Genomic DNA, 10594 nt, shown 5'->3' with positions numbered 1-10594 from the left:
TCAGACGTTCCTCCAGTCCTGCCTCACACCTTTTTTTGGGTAGCTACTGCACAGTACCGTGGACAAGGTCGTGTGCCAGGGCACGAGCAGGAAAAGGGCCGTGACATTTCAGAGACGAGTCATTGAAGCACGACCCTCCCCTCACGCATGGTCTGCGTGGTTGCTGGTGTTTTCTAGAGCTGCAGGTCCTGTTGCACCAGAAGAGCCCCAAGATGTAGCCAAGAGGGTTGGTTTCCTTGAGAGGCTGCATTTGGGAGCTAATCACGGAGTTAGGGCCGGGCTCGATGCGTGCTTGCAGCTGCACCATGCTGGGCACAGCTCGCCCTGCTGCTGCCCATCTCCTGTGCTGGCTGAGCAGTTCCCAGGGTTTGCCATCGATAACCTTCAGCTTGGTGGGGAAGAAAAGGGAAGAGCCCTATCCAAGGCTCAGCAGGTTGTGCAAAGAACAAGGAAAAGGCCCGGAAACCACCTGGGGGAGTGAACAGGAGGGAGAACTGGAACCAGGAACCTGCAGCCTCTCTGGCTGCAGTGGACTTTGCACCAGGCTGTATTTACACGCCAGAGGCTGGTTTCACTCAGCACCCTGTGGGAATCCAACAGGCTCTAAACACCATCTAAGATGACAGGAGTCCACCAGAGGCTGCCTACGCCTCCTGCCCTTGCATGGGGGCTGGGACCATCTCCATCTGCTGTCCCTCTGGCTCCCTCCCCCAGCAACCCGTTTGCCCACGCTGCAGATGGCTGTCTGGAAGCGTAATGACATTTACCAAAGGGGACCAGAAATGATCACTGAGGGACTGCAAATAATGAAGCCAATTCCTTTTATTGACACACGTGGAAGCTGTTTAATTTCGGATGTTGGCTGTCAGAAAATAGAGCTCTTCTGCGGAGGTTTTCTCAGGGAAGCAATATTGTGCTTGGTGTCAAGGTTCGTGCTCGCATTTAAAAGCGAGATATTCTCAGCTCTTAGATTTGAAGCTTCTTCATGACTCTAACCTATCACTTACACGTTCAACATGCATCTAAGAGCCTGATCTGTCTCTGCTTGCAGACTACAATGATTATTTTGCCAAGGATTTCTTGCTAAGAAAGATGAGATACCAAATAACTTGCACATTTTCATTCATTCCCTCTGAAAATGCAGCTGTAAGCCAAGCACTCTAGCTGGGCACTCGGTTGCCTTTCAGCCCCTGACTTCTGCTTTAGGCGTTCTGCCTTTACATTTATGCCATGAAACTCGGTCTTCTTGGGGTTCCTCATGTGCTGTAAGGAGCCGTGCCCTTTGCCACCACGCTGTGCAGTGAGCCAAGAGGAGCAACGTGCCTCACGGAGGGTGAGCCTAAAGCTGAGCATCGCAGGCTTGAAGGCCAGGAGAGCAGCTCTTGCTAGGAGGGGCTGTAGGTGCAATTTCCCCCTTGCCTGCCTTTGGTGAATCCTGCCTCCATCAGCTTCCCTGCCCTGTCCTGGGCAAGCACCAGCACTATTTGCTCCCTGAAGCTTGTGCATGGGGGTACCACCCAGCTATTCTGGCTGTCTCAAACTCCCACAAGAACTTAGGGAGTCCCCAGCACCCCAAAAACAGGCTCACAAGACCAGAAGGTGCAGTAGGGGAGGTCTGGGTGCCCACCAGGGCTGAGAGGTGTCACTTCGCATCCACACTTTCCTGGTGGGAACTGGAAAAGAACGATTTAATGGTTATTTTTGTAAGCATTAATGTGTGGGGAGGGAGAACAGGGGGGGGACTATTTTTTCGGGAAGGGAGAATCTTTTCTAAATGCCTCTGCAGCCTGGCCCAGCCACCCCTGGGACTGCAGCCCCCACAAGGGGCTTTAATAGCAATCTGCTCTCCGAGGACACACGTGCATTAGGATTTATATCGGTGCTTCATTAAGGACAGGAGCAGGGCAACCTCGAGGGTCACCAAATCCCCTCTCCTACCATTGCAGGTAGCCGTGTCATCTAATCCCTTATTACTGCAGGAGGGCAGAGGCAAATCAGTGGGGACCTGGACTCGTGTGGGCAGGGGCAGCCTGCAAGCCCCCCAAAAAGCCACTGGGGAAGGACTGTGGTCCTTCTGCTTGACATCTGCCGGGGTTACATCCATCTCAGCACAGGGCTGCCGGGAGGAGGCAGCCTGGCTTATTAATTTTTAGTGCGCTGCAATGCCGCTGCATGAAAAGCTATCATCATGAAAGCGCCCAGCAGCAGGCAATCAGTGCTCGACCTTACAAAGGGACCTCTGTTGGGCTCAGCCTTCTCCAAAGGCCAGTTACAAACTACATTATTTATGTGGAAAAGTGTTATTAGCTGAGTTTCCTTTATTTTCTTTTTTTTTTTTTTTCTTTTTTTTTCACATGGAAGGATTTTAAGAGACTCTTTGTAAGGAGCGCTCAGAGGCTCTGGGGCTTTCTCTCTCTCTGTATCCTGGTGAGAGCAGATTTTTTATTTATTTATATATGTTTTTTACTGAATATTTCAAATGCCAGGAAACGATATAACGTTAAAGCCAAGCCAGTCAATGGGTAATTGTGGCACCAGTCTAGCTGGTGTTAAGAATGACATTTTCTGTGTTATTACGAGAGCCTGGGAATTTTAAGAGTTTACCTTTTAACAGCCTCCCTAAGAACATGGGTACACATTAATGCTCGGAATAGGCAATTAAAAATAAAAATGGCTGATGGTCTCGATGGCACAGGACTGGGTTCAGAATGAATTAGACCTAGAAATAGATGTCGGCAAGAAAGACCTCTGTAATTATTATTATTAAAAAAAAATAATAAAAAAATAAAAAAATAAAATTAAAAAAAAGGATGAGCTCGTGGCCAGTTCCTGCACTGCGGGAATCAGGGTGGGTTTTCTCCATTGTGGCGGTGGCTGGGTCCGCGCCTTGGGTTTGTGGAGGAGAAGCTGTGGCAGGAAGCGAGCAGCTTCTCATGGGCTGCCCTGGACAGCACTGGTCATCAGCATTAACTCGTTAGTACCTCGATTCATTGCTTATTTGGAATAAATAATGGTAAAAACCGGGCTTCAGTTTCACCCAGGTGAACCAAAGCCTGCTCCAGATCCAGGCTGGCTCTGGGTCTGTGTGCATCTGTGCTTCTCTCCCTAGCCCATGCATGCAGCAGGAGTCTTTTCTACTGTGATTTTTTACCCCTCATTTTCTGCAAATATTTACAGCACTAATTCCAAATTACCCTTCCTTTCCCCTTTCTTTCTTTTCTAATGCACACAACGAACCGCTCGTTGAATATTCAGAATTTTAAGCAAAAGGCCGTGTCCGGTGTTTGCTATAAATATGTATAAATGCTTATTGGATCTTTACCAGTAGCACCTGTTTCTTCTGATGAGGCCTACGATATGGAAGAAAAATGCAAACAGGAGCCTCCTAAATGAAATGGCAAATTTAACCCATGCGAGGTGTGGAATACTAATGAGCGAGCGGAGGGTGCCGCGGCGCGTTCGAGCGCTCCCGGCACCGAGCGATGACCTTGCTCAGACGTGTGAAGAAGGGAGCCCGTGCGCTCAGGAGCAAATAGATGCCTCTGATTAATCTACAAACACCCAGCCTCTCCGGGGACCTTCCCAGCCAAGCAGGGGGAGATTAAAGAGCTCAGGCTCCCGAATCGAGCTCTGCAGTGGTTTTGCACCGAGCGCCCCCCGCCCCAACCCGCTGTTGCCTTCATTTGTCACGGCGTGCTCCTGTTAATAAAAATACCAGATTGGCACTCCGCTCCCTGCTGCAGCCTCAAGCTGGTCAATTATTCTGCTTTAATTACCCCCTTAAACCTGCTTTTTTAATAGGCGTGGGCCTTTGCTGTGTTTACGGCTAATAAAGCAACGAAGCGATGCGGTGATAAATTGCTGTTCTGGTTAGGGTGGGGACGGGACGTGACAAGCGAAGGGCTGCGCAGGTGGGCATTCAGGGAAGTTTTGTGCATTGTGTTTTGGAGAAACATTCCGCCCCCCCCCCCAAACGTCTTTGTCTCTCTTTTGGTTTCACAGCAATTTTGATGTTTTAACGTAAGTTTGTCTTTTCTTGTGCTACTGAATATGAAAATGCTGAAAGTGTCTTTGTTCAGCAGGTTAATTTTCTTTCTGATGATTAAAAGGAGATGATCATTTAAGAGAGCAGAATAAAAATTGCACTGGGGAATTTCACTAGACCAAGAAATAGAGTGGAAGGTTTTTAATAAGGGGCTGTCTAATTTGGATTTTTTTTCTTTTCAGCTAGAACACGGAAACTGCTTTCCATTATGTGAGATCAATAATACTCTTTCTAAACTCTCATTTTCATATTTAATCATCTGCTTAACATTGGTGCTGGATATTTCTGTAATTTCAGCTCAACCCTGAAATCCAACGCAGGGATATTTTCCGCCGTGGCATCCTATGGAAAAACATCAATTCTCTATGAAGACAGAGACTGCTCTACACCGGGGAGAACAAAGTGATGGTGAGCAGAGGAGACGCCGGTGTGAGGAGGGATGGGGTTCGCAGTGGGGTGTGAGGACAGGCAGCAAACCCCAGCACGGGGTCACTGCTGGAGCTGGCGCAGCCCCAGGGACCCCTGAGCTCCCCGTGATGCCCTTCCACCTTGCCACCAGTCACCTTCCAGTTTGGGTCTATGTTCCAGCTGGCACTCCTGTCACATATGAAAAATAACTCCCCAAAAATGGTTTGCTGGGGCAAATGGTCAAACACTGCAGCCAGGAGGTGTTTCTCTGGGTTTAGTTTTCAGTGGTTTTATGGTGTTTTTCTCCAGAATGCAGAGAGCCAGAATTGTTTCTCCACTGGCACAAAGCGACTTTGCCTCCCGTTTGCTGTGCTCTGGCCGCCGGGACTCCTGTTTGTCTTCATTAACAACTGCAAGACCAGAGATAAGATGGGGAGGGAGCCTCTTGGATGCTGTCACGGAACCGAACAGGGAAATCTGGGAGCAGGACACTGTGGAGCTTTTCCCTCCAGGTCCCCAGGTGCTGTCGTGGTCCTGCAGCCCATCCTTCACTGGGTGATGTCCTCAGCTTGTGGTGGCAACCTGGAGCCTCCAGCCCCCAGCGGCCACTGGATTTGGTGGAGAAGGACACATGGCTGTCAGCATGTGCCAGCCACCAGAGGCCATTGGGATCCAGGGCTCCTGATGTGCACAGATGGAAACCCTCTTAGAAAACCTGTTAGAAGTAAAAGCTGGGTCACCCTGGAGCAAAAGAGAGCTCCCTCAGAAGCAACATCTGATTTGCAACCCCTCCCTCCCCTGAGCACTGCTGAAAGGAGCCCTGTGTTATAGGTAAGGATGTGGCTGAGCAGCTATTGAAAATATGTGAAGCTGGAGAAAATAAATGGGGGAGAGCTGCAATAACTCTCAGCGCCACTGCTGGCCTCTTGAAACAGCCATTTCATCACTGCACGCTGCCGTCGTTCCCTTACATTTACATACACAACGAGCACAAGAAAGGAGCCCTGGGCAGCCAGGATGTGCAATGCATTGCAGGGAAGCCGAAGTAAGTGAAATGGGGGAGAAAGCATTCCTCAGACACACTTCTCCTTGCAGGGTACTGCAGTGGGGAGAGCTAATCCTGCTCCAAAGCACCGCAGCTCAGCATGCGGTCAGCTGCAGGAGAGCAACTCCTTCATGAAAAGGCCACAGAAGGAGATGTCAAGCAAGGGGAGCTGTCATTACCTGAAGTACTTTTACACCCTCTCTTCCATTTTCTTTTCTTTTCTTTTCTTTTCTTTTCTTTTCTTTTCTTTTCTTTTCTTTTCTTTTCTTTTCTTTTCTTTTCTTTTCTTTTCTTTTCTTTTCTTTTCTTTTCTTTTCTTTTCTTTTCTTTTCTTTTCTTTTCTTTTCTTTTCTTTTCTTTTCTTTTCTTTTCTTTTCTTTTCTTTTCTTTTCTTTTCTTTTCTTTTCTTTTCTTTTCTTTTCTTTTTCTTTTCTTTTTCCTTTTTCCTTTTTCCTTTTTCCTTTTTCCTTTTTCCTTTTTCCTTTTTCCTTTTTCCTTTTTCCTTTTTCCTTTTTCCTTTTTCCTTTTTCCTTTTTCCTTTTTCCTTTTTCCTTTTTCCTTTTTCCTTTTTCCTTTTTCCTTTCCTTTCCTTTCCTTTCCTTTCCTTTCCTTTCCTTTCCTTTCCTTTCCTTTCCGCTCCTTTCCGCTCCTTTCCTTTCCTTTCCTTTCCTTTCCTTTCCTTTCCTTTCCTTTCCTTTCCTTTCCTTTCCTTTCCTTTCCTTTCCTTTCCTTTCCTTTCCTTTCCTTTCCTTTCCTTTCCTTTCCTTTCCTTTCCTTTCCTTTCCTTTCCTTTCCTTTCCTTTCCTTTCCTTTCCTTTCCTTTCCTTTCCTTTCCTTTCCTTTCCTTTCCTTTCCTTTCCTCCTTTCCGCTCCTTTCCGCTCCTTTCCGCTCCTTTCCTTTCCGCTCCTTTCCTTTCCGCTCCTTTCCTTTCCGCTCCTTTCCTTTCCGCTCCTTTCCTTTCCGCTCCTTTCCTTTCCGCTCCTTTCCTCCATCTTACTGGCAGCCCACTTGTCCCCATCTCTCTGCTCTGACTTTGGAGGGTGATATCTTCTCACCTCCCAGCTCTGTGCAGTTGGAGCCATGGCAACTTTTCTCTCTCCAGCCTCACCAAAGCACCTCAAACCTCCTGCTTTCCCCATTAGGGTGTGAAACTCAAGACACCACCCAATCACAACACAATGGAGAGAAAGCTGATGAAAAGAAAGATAAGCATGAAGCTGGAAGTAAGAAAAAGATTTTGAATGAACATTTTAAAAATTACTTCCTTCACTGCTGTAGTGGAGATTAAAAAAAAAAAAAAAAAAAAAAAAAAAGAGGTGTCTTGTTAGGAGCCTGGGGAGAAGTATCAGGTGTCAGGACAAAACTGGCATGTCGTGATGACTGCCCAGCAGACTCACTGCTGAGAGCTTATGGGAGGTATGTCTGTCTTTAACAGTCCCTTGAAGGACATTTCTCCTATGAATATGGCCCAAAGATTGCATAAGCAAGGGTCCATATTCCAGCCATTTCTGTGCCTTGGGGTGAGGAGCACCATGGTTATACCCATGGTGCACAATGAAGCAACTCTTTTTTGTGGCTACTTGCTGCTGTTGTTTCAACCTGCCACTGACAATTCCCCGGGCTGCTCTTCACATTTTGCTAAATGGGGGGTCATGAGTAAAACCTCCCAATCACCTCCCTTGGGTCATTCGTGGGCTTCAGTTTATCCCTTTTCTCCTCCTTCCAAAGCTAACAAGGCTCTGTCGCCTTGTATTGAGCAGGTCCTGTATCTGCAAGCCTCTTGGCCACCCTTGTCTGTGCCGTGCCTGGTTCACTGTCACCTTGCTGAGATGGCAAAAGATGAACGAATGCAATATTCAAGGTGGAGCCTGTCACAGTCTCATGTAGCTGTCTGGTGAGGCTTGCTGGCTGACTCTCTGCTCCTGATCAAATGTTTCTTAGCATTCTCCTTGCACGGGGTTTTCTGACAGCAACCAAGCTTGGCGCTGACGTTTCCATAGCACTGTCTGATGTAGTTGCCTGTTTCCCTTTGTGGTGTCACTTACACTTTAGTTTAATGTAGATTTTACAGGGATTCAACTGATCTACCGCTGAAAAGGAAGTTACCATCCCTAAATGGCACTTCAGCAGCTACTTTGTGTGTCTAATCCTAGCCCACACCGGTTGCATTAGCTCATACTGACTCGAAGGTATTTCTTTCATCTTTTAGAACAGCCTCTCCCACAGTCTGAGCCCCCAGATCAGCTGCTGAGTGGAAGCTCGGAGCTGCTGTAGGCAACTTGATCCCTCTAGGTTATGTGCCCATCTCCTCACATCGTTGGCAAAGAGCCTAGCAGACGCATGGCAAAAGTCATGGCAGCATCAGGGAAGTCCCCAGAGCACTGGGGCAACTGCCTGAAGAGTCCACTGCATGCATTGTCCAGAGGCTTTGCAGAAAATTAGTCAAAGATGTAGACAAACGGACAATGCTGTAACTAATAGGAGGTTATGTTGGCTTCTGTAGAACTAACCGAAAATGTTGCCAGCTGGACACAAGAAAGGAAAAGTAATACTGAATAATTTATTTTAAAATAAAACACACATATGTTGCAAAGTGACTGGATTAAAGCTTTTGGGACTTGGGGAATTTTGAGGAATGCGTGTGAAATTCAAAATCTGCAGTGCGCTGAGTTGAAGATTAGGCTGTTTCCAACTTTGATATTTCCTAGCTCTCCCTCACCTGCCTTCAAATGGCCCTGGGCAGTTTAGGCTGTGTTATCAGATGTGCGCTGGACATGTCTGATGAATGCCAAGATCCCACAGTTTGAGCAGACAGCTACTGCTCTGATGTGAATTGCTGCAGACTTTGAACAGGCTGCGCTTAAGCTGGAAGTGGGTGGTCTGAGTTGTCTGCAGACAGTCTGACTTGAGAGGGATCTTATTCCTGGAGCATATCTAACGCCATATATCAAAAGTTACTTTGATTCTTATCAATATTCTGGAGGCAAAACTTCAAAATATGCCATTAAAACAATGAGGCATGACTGATCTTCGTAAGAACTCTTGGGAATTTATTGTTCTCCTAAAGTCAAACAACCTAGGAACAGAAAATATGTTTTCTGAGTAGATATCTAGGTTAAAGCAACATCCTCTGTGAAAAAAATAAAATACAATAAAAAAAACAACAAACCCTTTGGAAAGTCGATTCTTCAGACCTTCCGGACACTGCTTTTGTTGCACTGAGCAGCCTCCTCCTTTGGTAAAGCAAATCTCACAGTGCAGTTGAAAATGACCTCCAGCAAGAGACGATTCTTTCAGTAAACAGCCAGCAAACACCTTATTAAAGAAAATATCCTCATTCCTTAAGTGACACGCAAGCTGAAATAATGGGCTTGTGCCATCTTCTCAATTTCTTCATAATGTATATTCAAAGCCCAAGGGGATTTTGCAGAAAGAGAGGAGGGCACGGGTGGTCAGAGGGTAGATATGTAGCTATGTAAATTCAAAGACTGCTGTTATTTCATGCTCACTTATATTAGCTGAAGATAATATAAGTTCCTGCCCCACACACATCAGAGATTCAAGTTGTGTTTGTAGTACTCTGTTGCTTGAAAATCTCTCTGAAATAAAGAAAAAAGAAAAAGATTTACTTTTTTTTTTTTTAAATATACAAGAAAAAACAGGGAGAGGGAAAACTGCTGGGAGTTCTCTGCTCTCCTCAACTCTAACTTCTTTTGCTCGGGTGAAATTAATACAGTGTGTAAAGTTGGAAGTCTCCTGATGAAAATTCAACAGACAGTAGGTAAAAGAAACCATTATCTAAACTTCTTGTTTGTTTCATTGGCAGGGGAGATGTAAGGATGGTGGCAGAGAAAAACGCTACCAGTTCTTCCACAGACCTCATCGACTGTATTTCAAAACACCAGGGCTCACAGGCTGGACATCTGCATCCCTTCAGGGTCTGTCCTGAAATACTGGTTGGCCAAAATCTCCACAACTGCTTTGGGAAGTAGCCAACAACTCTCTCATTTCAACTGTAGCTTTTGGTTTGCATGTGCATGGCAGAATGCAAAACACGTTTTAGTTTGCTTTTCAACCGCGCTTTTTAAGATGTAATGGTTGATGATTTAAGCAGTTTTGTTCTGGAGATAGGCTTCTTAAAAAAAAAAAAAAATAATAATCTACATCTCCTTATATAATCATTCATAAAGAACAACGTATTTCTGCAAGCACTTTGGATTTGGGTTTTGTTTTGTTTGTTTGTTTCTGATTTCACATTAAATTTACTGGCCCCAAACCCTGAGCTGTGTTTTTGTATTTGGGCTTTTACCAGCAGTAGAATGTCTCCTATAAACATGTTGTTAACTTGCTGGCATTATAAGCATTTCCTCCTCCATAGCTTTGCTGTGAAAGGACTTGGTAGATTTACATGAGCCTAACACACTTTCCTAGTGACACAGTTTTTCTGGTGACAGCATTTCCTGGAGGGTGCAGGCCTGTCTCCATGGTTTACACTATCTTCTGCTAGTGGGGAAAAGAATAGACATCTGTGTTGGTCAACCTATACAAAGAACAGCTGTTTTAGTCCCTACAGAGGTATTTTCCCCTTGAAGAGGATTGTTTGGTCTTGTCCTTACCGCTAAATTTTTTTTATCTTTTTCTCAGCCCCAGGGGAACCAGCGCTCATCCAATATCCTGAGGCAAAAGTATAAACGAGACAGTAAAACTGAAGTGCCCTGTGAGGTAAATGTGCAGGGGTCAGCTTCAGTGCTGTGCCCTGACCTTGGTGAGGTTACTCACCGTAAAACTCCGTCTTGGCTGCGTTGTTTACTTCCAAAGAGCTGCTGGCCATTTACTGTCACCCTCCAGGAAAAAGAAATATAATTGTTTTGCAGTAGTGGAGGCAGGTCTTTGGAGATCTGACAAAACCTCAGCGTCTGGGTGCACTGTCAGAATTTGATCTTTAACTCCTGCGAGCAACTTCAGGAGAAATATATTTGGGAGAGCACACACTGGAAAAATAAGCAGGACCAACAAACCCTCCCTGCTGTTTCCCTGCTCCACTTCACCACGTTGCCCTGGGGAAGTCCTCACGTGGATCCATCCTGGAGCTGGA

The 10594-nt window shown here is 46.0% G+C and overlaps 2 long non-coding RNA genes across 2 annotated transcripts; one reads left to right on the top strand and one right to left on the bottom strand.

Annotated features, from left to right (window-relative positions):
* The first annotated feature begins 211 nt into the window (after positions 1–211).
* Positions 212–10342, top strand: LOC125183055 (uncharacterized). Its single transcript, XR_010832031.1, has 4 exons — positions 212–1333; positions 4343–4453; positions 4763–5284; positions 9326–10342. It is a non-coding gene; the product is annotated as an uncharacterized lncRNA (long non-coding RNA).
* On the bottom strand, positions 6109–10418 carry LOC136790999 (uncharacterized). The gene is made up of 2 exons (XR_010832032.1): positions 10279–10418; positions 6109–9098 (listed from the first exon to the last, which is right to left on the bottom strand). It is a non-coding gene; the product is annotated as an uncharacterized lncRNA (long non-coding RNA).
* Between the last annotated feature and the right edge of the window lie 176 nt (positions 10419–10594).

This window comes from Anser cygnoides, chromosome 5, assembly GCF_040182565.1.
Source record: "Anser cygnoides isolate HZ-2024a breed goose chromosome 5, Taihu_goose_T2T_genome, whole genome shotgun sequence".
Classification (NCBI taxonomy): Eukaryota; Metazoa; Chordata; class Aves; order Anseriformes; family Anatidae; genus Anser; species Anser cygnoides.
The sequence above is the reverse complement of the archived record's forward strand: the minus strand, read 5'-3'. Positions and strand labels throughout refer to the sequence as shown.